This window comes from Oryctolagus cuniculus, chromosome 1, assembly GCF_964237555.1.
Source record: "Oryctolagus cuniculus chromosome 1, mOryCun1.1, whole genome shotgun sequence".
Taxonomy (NCBI): domain Eukaryota; kingdom Metazoa; phylum Chordata; class Mammalia; order Lagomorpha; family Leporidae; genus Oryctolagus; species Oryctolagus cuniculus.
This window is the reverse complement of record NC_091432.1, coordinates 66,371,831-66,387,024: the sequence shown is the minus strand read 5'-3', so window position 1 is coordinate 66,387,024 and position 15,194 is coordinate 66,371,831. Positions and strand designations below refer to the sequence as shown.

The 15,194-nt window shown below is 53.9% G+C and overlaps 1 long non-coding RNA gene across 2 annotated transcripts in view; it reads left to right on the top strand.

The window, feature by feature from the left end:
- LOC138847110 (uncharacterized) overlaps positions 1-15,194 on the top strand; it is a 32,323-nt gene that overhangs the window by 5,538 nt on the left and 11,591 nt on the right. The window contains exon 4 of one of the 2 annotated variants that reach the window (XR_011384721.1): positions 7,431-9,123. The exons of the other annotated variant lie outside the window; for it this stretch is intronic. This is a non-coding gene — a long non-coding RNA (uncharacterized lncRNA). Of the gene's footprint in view, positions 1-7,430; positions 9,124-15,194 lie in introns of those variants that run through there. 2 annotated transcript variants of the gene reach the window in all.

Sequence of the window (15,194 nt, the reverse complement as noted above, 5' to 3'; positions counted from 1 at the left end):
GCAAACAGAGCATTAAAATGTTCTTGTGAGTTGGGGCTCCCCTTTTTTTGCTGCATGGAGAGGCCGTGTGCAGAAACTAAGCAAGCTTCTTAAAGGAAGACACCAGAAATGAGTCATCTCCGCTGAAGCCCCCTAGACTCCCAGGTTATTTTCTACCTGGCTCCAGCTGCCTGAGTGACAGCAGGTGGGACGGCAGAACTACCCAGCTGTCCCACACCCAAAAGTGCTGATGCACAGAAGCTACTAATTTTGGGGTGGTGTGTTACACAGCACTAGATAACTGATGCAGAGACATAGAATTGTGGAGTCTGGCTGTAGGGTGTGTATTCCCTAACAGTCACAGCGCCAGCATCCTGGGAGCATGAACTGGAGCCACTGATATAGAACCAGCGGAACAGAGGGGTCCTGAAACCTCACTTTTTTTAAGATTTATTTATTTATTTTCAAAAGATTATTTATTTGAAAGTCAGAGTTACACAGAGAAGGAGAGAGAGAGAGGAAACGGGAGGGGGAGGGGGAGAGGGAGAGGGAGAGGGGTCTTCCATTTGCTGGTTCACTCCCCAGATGGAGCTGTGCCGATCTGAAGCCAGGAGCCAGGAGCTTCTTTGGGGTCTCCCAAGTGGGTGCAGGGGCCCAAGGACTTGGGCCATCTTCTACTGCTTTCCCAGGCCATAGCAGAGAGCTGGATCAGAAGTGGAGCAGCTGGGACTTGAACTGGGTCCATATGGGATGCTGGCACTGCAGGCGGCAGCTTTACCTACTGTGCCACAGAACTGGCCCCAATATTTATTTACTTGAAAGAGTTACACAGAGAGAGGAGAGGCAGAGAGAGAGAGAGAGAGAGAGAGGTCTTCCATGCACTGGTTCATTCCCCAATTGGCTGCAACGGCTGGAGCTGCGCCGATCTGAAGCCAGGAGCCAGGAGCTTCTTCCGGGTCTGAGACCTCACTTTATTCAGCTCCCACCCATGGCTGCTGTCCGCCTTCATGCACAGACCAGTTGACGCACTCACTTCCTTTCAGCACCGAGCCCTCCCCCCACCTGCAGGGGTCCTGTATTCTTGGTGCTCTGTGGCAGGCAGTCCTCTTGTCCCCCTCCTCAGCTGGCTTCTCAACCCTTTTCCTTCTATTCTTCCTGTGTTGAGCTGCTTGCTGTGGTCCTGGGAGCTAAATGTGGACTTGGTAGAGATTTATCCTGATATTCAGCCCAGTTCTTTGCACAGCGCCTGGCACCAAGCTTATCCTGAAGAAAACCACGACTGCCACCCCCGCAAAACCCTCCTCACCTCTTCTGCCCCAGCGGCAGGGAGGAGGACCTGTCCATGGTGCTGAACGCCTTTCTCTGTATCAGAATGACTACTACTTACCAAGCCAGGGATTCTTCCCACGTCCTGGTGTTCTCTATTTTCCTCCCCCTCATTCCCCATGCAGATCATTGGCCTGGACTATTTCATGCAAAATAATATGTGATAATGATGAGGTATAATAACTAGGATTCGGTTCAACTGTATAAATCAGAATGCCCAAAGTAACAGTCTTATGATACCGAACCAGAGTTCTTTTTTTGTTCCCTCATAAAGGAAAGTCTAGATGTAGTCATCCGGAATCTGAATCTCCACAGTCACGAGGAAACCAGGCTCCTTCCAGCCTCCCACTCTGCCTTCCCTAGGATGTGATCTCATTCTTGTAGTCTAAATGGCTGCTCAAGCACCAGACATCACATCAGATAGAAGATGGGGGAAAAAATGAATACAGGTATCCTTTCTTGTATGGGTACTCCCACGATTTCATCTAACATTTTCGTTTGCATGGCCACACCTAACTGGCTTCAAAGGGTCTGGTAGATATGAGGAAATGTGCCCCGGAAATCACTGTGGTTTTTATTATTGTGGGAGAAAGTGAAATATGGGACAGGTGTTGTGGTATAACAGGGTAAGCCACTGCCTGCAATTCTGGCATCCCATATGGGTGCCAGTTCTAGTTCTAGCTGCTCCAACCCAGCTTCCAATCCAGCTCCCTGCTAATGTGCCTGGGAAAGCCACAGAAGTTGGCCCAAGTCATTAGGCCCCTGTACCCATTTGGAAGACCCAGATGAATCTCCTGGCTCCTGGATTCAGCCCTGTGCAGCCCCAGTTGTTGCTGCCATTTGAGGAGTATACCAGTGATGGAAGATATTCTCTCCCCACCCCACCTTCCCCCCTGCTCTGTAATTCTGTCTTTCAAATAAATAAAATACTTTTTTTTTTAAAAAAAGTGACATAGCTATTGAGAAGAACTAGAAGTCTCTGATGTTAGTCATGGAACAGTGGTCAGGGTATTATAGATATACTATTGACAGTAACAGCAGCTATGATGATGGTTGAGGTGATATTGGTGGTAGGGATGGTCATGGCAAGGAATGACAGGGAGGAGCGCGAGGATAAAGCTGCTGGTGACTATAAGCTGTGGTCCAGGAGCACCACTCACTTAAGCATGAGCTTGGACCAGGAGAGTATGCAGGAGATGGATCCAGTGACCACAAAGCATCTGGAGCTTTGGCGCCTGCTCCAAGCCACAATTTCTAGCACCTCTCTAGCTTTGCAGGTCATCAGCTGCTAGCCTTCTGCCTTCTTGAGTGCAAGCTACCCCTGCAGGACATGAATCAGATTCCTCCTGCTTAGGCTGGAAATAACTGGAATGAAAACTTGAGGCCTTGGGGAAGTGAAGCAGGAAGGGCAATATTGGACTTTCATTTATTAGACAGTGATGGAATTTGTTGTTATAGTACAGGAAAGCTTTGCTGTGGAATATACAAACACAGGGACACACACTGGTAGCTTCAAAAATAGAGACAAATCACTAAAAGACAGACATTCCAGGGGAGAGTTGCAGATACGCAGACAGGAAGGGACCCACAGTCACAGACACTTGACAGGTGTAGCTGTACTTCTCACAAGGATGCAGCGGGTCACCTTCTCACCATCACAACAGGCAGGCCACCTAGCATCTTAGTCCAAAGGAAACCTTTCAAGTGACCACCTGGGTCCCAACCTTGAAGATACCAAGGAGCCAGAAATGATGAGGATGGGGGGCTCAACAGCCAATCAGAAGGAGGCATTCCGACCTTCAATGCCCTGTGGAGTGGCCATGCCAGTGGACTATGGCCAGCACCAGGCTCTGGCTGAAGGTGACCAGAGGGGTGGGACTTGGGTAGGAGGGGGTGTGTCCTCCAGGCGGTCTCCCCTCAGGGTCCCAAGGACACACCTGGAAGCCGTTAGCAGAGGAGCCATCTAGCAGCAGGCTGTGGCTGCAGCTGCGGAAGCGTGATGAGAACATGTGGCAGCCTCCTGCTCCCAGCGCTGGAGCAGGGAGGACACCTTGGCCCTGAGTCGTTCTGGCACCACTGCCGCTGCACCCCCAGAATGCACAGCCAGGCACGACGTGGGCCCTGGAGCCCAGGATTGTTGCTGAGCACCCTTCCTGAGCCTCCGACGCCAACTCCCCTAACCCTCACGGTGACACTCCTCTTCCAGGAAGTGCTCCTGATGCTTCCTCTGACCCCTGCTAGTCTCTTTCTCTGCTCTGCTCCTACAGGACCCCACCCCGACCCTCCCACCCTTTCTATTGACCTGTGTGTTTATGCAGGTAGTGGCTCTGCCGGGTGCCACCCAGCATGCCCTTCTCTGCCTGGCGGGAGCAGCCTTCCTCCACTGCAGTCATGGTCTTTTCCTAGTGGTGTGACATTTGGGTCACGTCTGGGGTTTCAGCCCACCTCAGCATTGGGGCTGCTGTCTGGCAGCAGTGAGCAGTGGAGCGCCCAGCCGTGAGAGCCTGCTCATGTTGACAGACCGTCCCTTGCCACCAGCTGAGACCTTGAGAACTGGAGGCTCCCGCCATCCCCAAGCCTCTGGTCTCTTCCCAGCCTCAGCTTGGCCATTTGCCAGGATCGTCTATCGCTGGTTCTAGCTCTCTGGATTTCCCTGCCCATGTCCCAAAATGGCCAGGAAAGCATTCATCCCCAGGCGAGGGCAGCATTTCCCTGGGGCCTTCGATGGGCACCTCTCTCCTTGGTAGCTGTGGGTGGGAAAGACTGGCCTGAGCACTGAGAAAAGCCTGCCTCCCACAAGTTTAGATTAGCACAGGACCCTCAGGACAGCCTGGTGGACAGAATGTTCAGTCCTGAATTACTTTGTTGGGGCAGCCCCAAACTCTGTGCTTCCTCAGCACCCTTCTCCCACACTGCCTGCCACAGTCGAGATGAGCAGCTCACCGCCATCCTTAGCACAGGGCCTGGCTATGGCAGGGGCTTTAGCTTAGCCCAGCCAGTGTGTCCCAGGCCCTCCCTGGGGAAGGAAAACAGAAGCGAGTTGGAAGTTCAGAAAAGGAAAGGCTAAAAAGGAGCCCATAATGGGCACTAATTAGCCACTGGGAGAGAAAAGGAGGTCAGAGGACTGAAGCTACTTGGGAAAGAAAGCAGGGGGCAGGCGGGGCAGGGCTGGCCCCCCACAGGCCTATCGCCCGCAGGCTTCAGGACTCCATGCGTATGCATAGGCTCTCACAAGCCCTCTGGCCCTGGGAGGCCGCGTGGGCTGAAGGGAAGCGGGCAGGGTGGGGTGCGCAACTCTGGCGAGCTTCCGCTTTGTGCAGGGCACTGAGTGGAGCGCTTCACACACGACTGTGCTTAATTATCACGATGGCCCAGAGGTGTGGGTGCCTCTGAGTTGGCACTCAGGTTAAGTAGTTGACCCAAGACCCCACAGCTTAAAAGGGGCCGGGTGGAGAGTCGGGCTCAGGTTGCACTGTCTCCTTGCCCCCTGTGCTCAGCCCGGGGAGGGCTAGGCACATGAAATGTGCTGGGAAGGGCCATTGAACTTGATGGGCAGGAGAGGCTGAACCAGGGAAGGACACAGAAGAGGCAGCCAGGTAGAGCAGGCACTGTGGAGGCAGAGAGAGGCAGCACATGCCCATCTCATGGACACCAGGCAGAGATGCCTGGAGGGAGCATCTCTGGAGCCCAAGACTATGTCTGATGGGACACACGCAGCCTTGTGCCCGACCACAGGATGGGGAGGGAGAGGAGGAAGTGCGGAAACAGTGGGTTTCTTTTCCCCTCTCTACCAGATGGTTAAGCTGAAGTGAAAAACAAAATGAAGAACCTTTAGCCCTTGCTGGAGCCAAGCCACCCCTGCTGGAGCCGGGCGGATCACCAGCAGGCCAGCTGGCCCAGGGCCAGGCATGGTCCAGAGGAGGGGTGGGGAGATGTGGGGAGGAGAAGGCAGGAGAGGCAGGGCCTTTGTGGGCACCGTGACCTTCCATCCAGGCTGCATCCCCTAGCAGGGTCGCAGGTCCCCAGCCAGGCAGGGAGGCAGGGGCAGGCGTCTGATGTTACGATGCTGATTGGGATGCCTGCCTCCCATATCAGAGCCTGGGCTTTGAGCCCCAGCTCTGCTTCCAATTCCAGCTTCCAGGTAACATGCACGCTGGGAGGCAGTGGGTGACGGCTCCAGTGCTTGGGTCCCTGCAGCCCACTTGGGAGACCTGGATGGGGTTCCAGGATCCTGGCTTTGGCCTGGCCCAGCCCTTGCTGTTGTGGGCATTTGGAGGAGTGAACCAGTAGTTAGGCAATCTCTCTCTCTCTCTCTCTCTCTCTCCCTCCCTCCCTCCCTCCCTCCCTCCCTCTCTCTCTCCCTCTCTCTCTCCCTCTCCCCCTCTATCCCTCCCTCCCTCTCAAATAAGTAAAAATAAATATTTCTAAAGATTTATTTTAGTTATTCGAAAGGCAGAGTGACACAGAGAGAAGGAGAGACAGAAAGAGATCTACCCACTGGTTCACTCTGCCCTGCCAGTGGTTGCAACAGCTGAGGCTGGGGCAGGCTGAAGCCAGGAGCCAGGAACTCCATCCAGGTCTCCCAAGTGGATGGCAGGGACCCAAGCACTAGGGCCATTCTCTGCTGCCTTCCCAGGTGCATTAGCAGGGAGCTGGATTGGAAGCAGAGCAAGTGGGACTCAAATTGGTGCTCTGATGTGAGATGCTGGCACCACAGGTGGCACCTTCACCCGCTGTGCCTCAACCATTCTTTTTCTGGGAGAGAGGCATCAGTAGGGGACAGAGAAGGGACCCTCCTTTGTCCCTGCCCGTGTGCACCCCAGGAGCACCTGGGGAGGAGAAGCGACACGTCCTGGGTCAGGCAGACTGCACACAGCCACTGACCCAGTCCCTACACCCAGCACCCGAAGGTGGTAATTCCCAGGCCTGATTTGAGAAAAGAGGATGCGGAGGCAGAGAGAGGGTGAGTAACTTCCCTGAGGGTGCCAACTGAGTCAGGGCTTTCACCCTGGCTGGGGTGGCTCCAGGCCTGCTCCTTAATCACTGGGACCTGAGAGCAGCAGCGTGAAGCTCGCTCGTCTGCACCCACCGGCAGTTAGGGACCCCTCGGTGTTGAGAAAGATGCTGGCGGAGTGTCTGATTGTGCTCATCAGAGCCCAGCGTGGGCACACGCGCGTCTTGGAGATGGATCGCATTACCTTTGGCTGAAGGGCTCCGTGGGGCTTTCTAATTACAAATGAGTCCTCGGGAAGCCATTATGTTTCCTCTTATCCTGGCTTTTTGTATTCTCAATAATCTTAAGAAAATTTTGAAAATCATGATCAACCAAGCTTATTTTCTAGGTCTTAAAATACACAGCAATCCTTTTGTTAAGACCCAACATCATTATACTTTTAAAAAAGTGAGAGCTAGATTCAATGCTGTAATGCAGCAATTATTTAAATTCCAGCACCCACACCCATCACCCAGTAAATCTGAAGAGCAGGCTGCACATTTCTCTTTTGCTATAGAAACCCTCATCCAGTTAGGAAGCAGATTTGTGGCAGGAGGTTTCCACGTAAGTGGCTTCTTTATTTATTTGTTTTAGATTTACTTGAAAGGCAAAGACAGATATTGAGAGGGAGGGAGGGAGGGAGGGAGAGAGAAAGAGAGAGAGGGAATCTTTCATCTACTGGTTCACTCCCCAGTTGCCTGCAATAGGTAGAGCTGGGCCAGGCTGAAGTTAGGAGCCTAGAACCCAATTTGGGTCTCCCACATGGATGGCAGGGGCCCAAGTACTTGACCCATAAGCTGCTCCCTCCTAGGATGCACATCAACAGGAACTGGATTAGAACCCAGAGCTGGGACAGAACTAGCACTCTCATATGGGGTGTGAGCATCCCAAGTGGCATCTTGTTGCTGCACCAAATACCCACCCCCACTTAAGTGTTTTAAGGGGTTTTGGCTAATGCCAACTGTTGTAGGAAGTATCCTGCATTAACTTTCTTTCTTCTCTCTCTCCCTCTCTCTCCCTCTCCCTCCCTCCCTCCCTCCCTCGCTTTCTTCCTCGCTTTCTTTCTCTACCTCCCTTCCTTTCTCTCTCTCTCTCTCTCTCTCTCTCTCTCTCTCTTCTCTTTCTTTTGCAGATGTATTTATTTATTTGAAAGCCAGAGTTAGCGGGGAGAAGGAGAGACAGAGTGAGAGAGAGGTCTTGCATTTGCTGGTTCACTGCCAGCAGGCTTGAGAAAAGGTATTTGGCACATCTTCCAAGGCACAGCACTTTCACGGGATGCCCGGGGAGGGTTTTCACAGTGACACCCTGAGGAATCCCTTGCTGATGGCCAGTGAGTTGGGGAGACTGGGTCAGGGAGACCACAACACGGGGGGACAGACCAGTGTGCTGCTTGGGGCCGGGCCCCTATGGGCTCTTGCTCAATCTGACGTCCTCCTGAGGGACCTGGATGCTGCCAGCTGGAACACGCTGACCAATGTGCAGCCAGCAGTGATTGTGTCGGACGGTGCCTGGGTGGCAAAATTATCCGGCCTCACTCGGCCCGTGGATGGGGGCCATGTCTGGGGAGGGGCTGGAAGGCCATGTAGGGCAGAGAAGAGAGTGCTGAGCCCATCTACGGCCACAGCCTAGCACAAAGCAGCTCACCCGATGGTGGAAATCTTCAGGATGTCGGTCTCGTTTCACGTGGGGAGGAACTCAAGTCCGGAGAAGTTCACCATTTGCTCTGGGGCACACAGTGGGGAAGAGAAGGGCTTAGATGAAACTGAGGCTTGGCCGGCACCGCGGCTCACTAGGCTAATCCTCCGCCTGCGGCGCCGGCACACCGGGTTCTAGTCCCGGTTGGGGTGCCGGATTCTGTCCCGGTTGCCCCTCTTCCAGGCCAGCTTTCTGCTGTGGCCCGGGAGTGCAGTGGAGGATGGCCCAAGTGCTTGGGGCCCTGCACCCGCATGGGAGACCAGGAGAAGCACCTGGCTCCTGCCATTCGATCAGCGTGATGCGCTGGCCACAGCGGCCATTGGAGGGTGAACCACCGGCAAAGGAAGACCTCTCTCTCTCTCTCTCTCTCTCTCTCTCTCTCTCTCTCACTGTCCACTCTGCCTGTCAAAAAAAAAAAAAAATGAAGCTGAGGCTCATCAGACTCCACTCTTCCCAGGGAATGGAGCTGAGCTACAGAGTGTGGAAAGAGATGGCAAACACAGCTGTGGCACTAGTCCCGAATCCAGCGGCCAAGTGTGGCCTGGGCCCTTCTTTTGGGACCTGCCCTGAGCCAGGCTCAGGTGCGCAGGGGAACACTCATGGCCTCTGAGGCTCCTGATCGGAGGGCGAAGGAACCCCCCATAGCGGGTGACTTAAAAGAGCTGGATGCTGCAGCCTCAGGGAGTCCCAGCACATGCAGGGAAGCAGTGCCTAGCCGAGGTGTGGCGTCCCAGGGCGCACATGCGTCCTGGGGCCAGGCAGAGTGAACCAGTCAGTCATCAGGGGCACTGAGGCCCCATCCTATGGCCCAAAAAGGGGCAGGCTCCTCCTAACCTTCGTCAGCCCAGAAATGAGGGAGCAGGAGGAGAGTAGCAGCTCAGGAAGGCATCTGGGAGCCAGGCAGGGGTGCTGGGGGGTTGGGGACCTTGGCCTCCAGACACGCCCGTTGCACTGCAGCCCCTGCTGTGTCCTGCAGCTGTTCCTTCAAGTCTGAGGGCGGGGGGCTCGTGTCCAGGAGCAGTGGCTGCTTCAGGAACAGATGTGCCAGCGTCATTTGGAAGAGGGAGATGGGGCCAGCCCCAGCGTTTGTGCCCGGGGGTAGGGGGGAGATAGCGCGGGGACCAGGGACAGAGGCTTCAAGGTGGGGAACAGGGCAGGTGGGCTGGATGCTGAGGTCAGGAGACAGGGCCAGGGGTTGTGGCTGGAGCTACCATTGGCACTGCCTTGCCCCCTGCAGGCCTTGTGGGAGACTTTAACCTTCATCCCAAAGGCAAGGAGATGCCATGCAAGGCTTTTAAGCAGTGAGGTGACACAATTGGATTTGCATGTTGGGAAGATCACTCTCGGCGCATGATTGAAGGGGGCCAAGTGTGAGAAGACAGACGAGATGCCGAGAGGAGCGCGGGTGACAGACGCTGGCGCTCCAGCTGCGTGGGAGGTGCGGGTGGGCTGCAGGTACTGTTGCCGGTGACAAACTTGGATCTATGGGCTGGCTGCAGGGGGGAGGGCCCTGGATTTCTGGCAGGTGGAAGGTAGGACCTTCGTGGAGACTGGGAAAGGCGGGGTGGGGTGACCTCAGCCTCGACCCTGGCAGCTGGGTGTTGTCGGGACATCCCAGGGGCTGCATCAGGGCTGGAGCTGCAGAGCCGAGCAGGACCTGCAGCCACAGAGCGACCCTGGCCATTCATTCAGGGCATCTGGGATGCGGTTCTGACCCCTCCACCCCCCCCCCCCCAGCTCTGGCTCCTAGTGCCTCCTCATCACAGCACCTGCTATACCTGAACTGTCAATCAAGCTTCCTAAGGGCGGGAACCATGTCACCTCTGCATTCTGAGCCTGGCACAGGGGGTCCTTGGGGACAGTTTGATGGCTGACGCATAGATGATCCACCCGTGGTGAGGGCTGCTGTGGGAGCACGCCAGCGGGTCTGCAGTGAGTGGGGGAGGGGGGGTAGTCCCTCTGCACAGCACGAACCCTCTGGGGACCTGCTCAGCCTGGCCCCTGGTTTTGCAGGACCTGTATTGGTTCACCAGGAGGTGGGAGGAAGCGTGATTTCACTTACCACTGAGTCCAGGGCTTGGGCCCAGGCTCTCTGTGGCCTCCTCCTCCCTCGCAGAGGTTTCTGGAGGCTGTGCTGACCTCAGCAGAGTGCCCCCTCCCCCCATGAGCCTCTCCAGCCCCGGGGCTGCCACCCAGGCGTAGAGGCCTCGCTAGAGTTTCGCAGAAGCTGCTGAGGTAGCTCTGGCTTGGGCTGTGGGGCTGGCTGGCTGCCCTGCCCAGTCTCCCCAGCCTCAGCCTTGGCCTGGGTCCTCCTCCTCCCCGGCCGCCTCCATTCTACACCACTGCGTCTCTCACTGCGGCCTTGGCCACGACAGCCAGAGTGGGCCTCTGCTTGGAGGTTCTTGGGGCCTGCAGGAAGGGGGTGTACCCAGAAGGAGGGGGAGGGGGGCAGACGGGGAAGGTGCTGTGAGGGGAGGGGTCTGAGCAGGGGTATACAAGACACAGGCCGTTCCCACTGTGCTGTGAGACTACCCAGTCTCCTATTGCAGCCCTGGAAACGGCTGAGGTGCAGAGAGGTGGAGTGACCTGCCTGAGGATGCACAGCATGTCAAGATACCTCCTTGGACTTGGGAGGAGGGAGTGAAGGACCCTGGAGGCCAGGGGGTCATGACAGTGACTGGAGAAGGGGGCAGGGAGGCCCAGGGGCCTGGGCAGAAGATCAGGAGTGCGGATGGACGGAGGTCAATGTCTCTCCCTCAGCTCCCACCTTCTCCTGTCTTGTCTCCCTAGCCTGGACAATAAAGACAGTCTCTTTCATCAGATTGGGACATTCCTAAGGCAAGGAATAGCTCTCCCCTGGGACAGGCATCTCCCCAAGACAGGAGGCCTGGCTCCCCTTCCACACTGGGGCTGGGACGGACCCACGTCCACATCCCCTGTCCATCCACAGCCCCCAGCGGGAGGCAGTGCAGGGAGGCAGGGGTCGGAGTCTGCCACTCCAGACAGGAGGGATCTCGAAGTCTGCTGTGGGAGAGAACACAGCAGACGAGAGGCCAGCGGTCACTGGAGCTGGCCTGTGAGTACACGTTGTAATGGGAGGCAGGAGTGCGGGGCTATCCTACCCTGGCTCCGTGTGCTCTGCCCCAGGTAACCGCGGGTCACTGCACACTGCACCAGCTCCGACAGCAGCACTGCAGGAGCTGCCGGCTGCCCCAGAAAATTCACAGCCGCCTTTGCTTCCAACCCACGGTAGGATCTGGCTATGAGACAGGACCAAGACACCTGGTCAGTAGCGTCTCAAAAAATGTGGGATTTTTTTCTACTTTATTTGAAAGGCAGACAGACAGACAGACAGACACACACACACACACACAGAAAGAGAGAGAGAGAGAGAGAGAGAGAGAATCTTCTATTCGTAGGTTCATTCCCCAAAGCTCCACAACAGTTGAAGCCAGAGCCAGGGACTCCACCAGGTCTCACACATGACTGGCAGGGACCAGTGCTTGGCCATCACTTGCTGCCCTCTGAATGCACATTGGTGGGGACCTGGATCAGAAGCAGGGTACTCCAGGCACCCCAACAGGACACGTGGGTGTCTCAAGCTGCTGGGCCAAACACATGTCTCTGTCAGTATCATTTTATGCTTGGTTTTGAAACAAAATTGTTTTACTTTTTGGGACATATGTGTGTTCACTACAGAAAATTTGAAAAACTGAAGTTGAAAGAAAAATAAATGCACTCAAATTCAAATGGATGAATTTCCTTCTGGTCTTTTTTCTATGTATATTTTCTACTCTTTCTTATGTGTATTAAACTAAAATATACTCTATATTTTTTTAAAAGAAAAGCACAGAAAAACATTAAAAAGGCAGGAAAAAACCCGGTTCTGTGGTCCCTTTAGCCTATCAACCATTGTATGAAGATGTTGGAAGGTGAACTTGTAGTCATTTTTCTGTGCCTCACACTTTTTTTTTTAATTTATTCTATTTGAGGGGGGAGAGAGAGCAAGTGAGAGAGTGAGTTTCCATTTGCTGGTTCACTCCCCAGATGCCGGCAAACAGCACTCCCCCCACTAACCTGGGAGCCCAGAACTCACTCCAGGTCTCCCATGTGGGCGGCAGAAGTCCAATCACTGAGCCATCACCACTGCTTCTTGGGGTCTACTTTGGCAGGAAGCTGGAGTGAGGAGCCGGAGCCAGGCATCAAACCCAGGCTCCCCAGTGCGGGGCAAGGGTGTCTTAACTCTAGGCTGATCGCCTGCTCCCTCACCCTTTTTTCTTCCCCCCAGCAGGGCCCATATGAATGAATGCTTTGCATTTACAATATGGAAGGCAGCACTACATATTAATGACAGCAAGTAACCAATCGTTGTTCCAGTGCTGGCTCCGTCACTAGCTGAATGACTTTGGGAGGGCGACCTCATCTTCATTAACCTCAATTTCCTCAGCTATGAAATGGGGTCAACCATTATCTAGCTAATAGAATTGCTTTGGAAAATTGTGTATATAAAGTTCCTGGCAATGCATCTAGCACTTAGTAGGTCTTGGGCATTTGTCACACTCTTGCTGCACAGGACTAATCCGTTGCTTTGTATTTGAGTCCATCTTCCATGAGGTGAGTCCTACCTCCTGTTTTGAAGTCATAGATGGCCACATCCCGCTCCCAGTCCTTGGCAATTTGGCCAACAGGGTGCCTGGTTCAGGTTTTGGTTTGAGAGTTGGTGAGGCTAGGAGGAAGCTGTGTTGGGGTTCATTTCTGCTCATATGATGCAGTGGTCTCAATCTGCAGTGGGGGCACTGTTTGAGGGCCAAGGCCATGCTCTGTCGAAGCACTGGGACCAGCTCTTCCTATGGTGTGAGCTTGGTCATGCATCCAGCGGCCACTTGTTGGGTTCTCTGGCTTTCTCATCCTTCTGTGCTGCCCAGTGGAACTGCCAGTAGGTTTTTTTCTGTTCTCCTAGTGTGAGTTAGTTTCTGTTGCTTGCAACTATAAGAGCAACTTCCTAAATCTTTTCAATAATGAAGTACATTCAAAGCACTGGCTCTCATTCCTACCCCAGATTTTCATGCAGAGGAGTTGCAGATGTGCCAGCACTGGTGCTCAGTACTGGCCTTTGGGATGAATAACGGGGTGACCCTCAGATCTGTGTCTCCCTGCTCACTCAGAGCCGGTCTGGGAAGAGGAGGCACTCAGAGAGAGCTGTGGAAAGAAAGAGGAAAAGAAGGGAGGCAGTGGAGCGAGGGAGTGAAAGGGGGACTTCCAATGAAGAAGAAAGCTTGGGGGCAGTGTGTGCGTGATCTGCCCGAATGCCTTAGGCTCCTGGGCTTCTGCTTGATGGATCTTGTGATTGCAGCTATTCAAACAGTCTTGATTTATCTTCTTCCCTCCTGCCATCATACCCCCCTATGTTTCTGGCCCTACCCGAGACAAAACCCCTTAATGTCACCCAAGGCCCTTCCGTTTCTCCTCTTCCCCAGCATCTGATCAGTCCTGGTGAGTCCACCCCTAAACACCAGTCCATGCCTTGCCCGCAACTTCAGTTCACCCACCATCATCTTCCATCTGTCTGTATTTGTCCATGGGGCCTTTGCTGTATTTCAGGATCTGGTGTAGAGGAATATAGGACATGGCAGTCCCCTCTCTGCCCACACCCACGCCTTAGAGGCAGAAGATGCAGCTGGAGCGGTTGCAGGGTTTTGAATGCCAGGCTAAGGAGAGAGGCTTGGCTAGATTTGCATTGTTGAGTGATCCTGGTGGCTGGGACACCCTCATTTGAGGACAAGATAGTGATTTTCCAATTTGGACCTCTTCCAGCCTAGAGAACAGGGAGTTTGTTCTCTGCAGGAAGAAGGAAATGGGCCTGGGGTCCCTACTCCCCTGTCTCCTCTACATTCATTCCCGAGTCCAGGAGCCCCTTTCTAAAGGCCTGGGGCCTGGGATCCACCCCCACTACTCAAGGGCCAAGTCCAAACCTCAATCCCCTGTTATATAAGTGAATTATCTGCTGTCCCCAACTAGCGCCAGCCAGATCTCCTCCTCCTCCTAATTGATTTAATCTTCTCATACCAGAGAGCTGGGCAGGGTTGGGGAGATGGCGTTGATCAGGAGCCAACACGTCAGTGACGTAGATGCATTAATTACAGGGAATCTGGGTCACGGATTGGCTCCGAAAGGCTCTGATCCTCCTCCCCACTCATTTGGGTCTAGGGAAGGGCATTTTCATCAACTCCTCTTTGTCCTGCATGTTGAGATAAAGATCCTGTCTCTCAAATCCTCCCAACTCTCAGCCATGGACAGAAGTGCCTTGCATACCAGGATGAGCATAGGACACAGAGAAACTTACTCTTTTAGAATGAAAAGATGAACTGAATCTTAGGGTGGAAAGAGACCCTAATTTGCTTTCTTTGCCAAGCAAGTCTCCACTTTTCAGCTTTCTTGATAGAGGCTATCCAGTTGTGTACCTTCAGGATTGGGGAGCGCACTCCCCTACAAGAGCTCTGGCTTCCCACGGTGGTCCACCTGGGAGAAAGTCACTTCTTACATGGGGCTGGGATTCCAGCCTCATTACCTTCCCCCTGGAACCCAGCTCTGCTTCTGAAACTGCAGGACATGCCCCGGATAGCCAGCCAGATCACAGGACACAGATCACCCTCCCACCTCCCCCAGGTTTTCTCTTTTCCAGGATGAGCACTCCTGGCTCTTTCACCACTTCCTCACTTGGTGGTTTTTATGGATTACTCCCTACGGTATCTCCTGTATGCACAATCTGTGGCTGTCACCATTCCTGCGGATGCACAGAGCATAACACAGATGCAGGGCAGTGTGAACAGCTCAGGTGAGGGCAGGGCCATCACTCTTGTTGATCTTGTTATTAGATTTCCATTGATACAGGCTGAAATTGCCTGAGATCTTTCGGGGTCTTTGCACATAACACTTTCAGCTCAGCTGAAGCATTCAGCTCGCCCCCATAGGCGTTTTCTTAGCAGAAGCAATGGAAAGTCTCTAAGAAGAAGACCTCTGTGATATTAGGAACATCTCCATGTTTTTTCCCCACAATTCTTGTCTCCACCTACTCTGACATTTATCTTTCCATACAGTAATACAGTTATCCATCCAATCATTCATCTACACAACTATCCAATTATACATTAATGCATCCATCTACCAGCCCCTCTAACTACTTACCTAACTTTCCATTCAG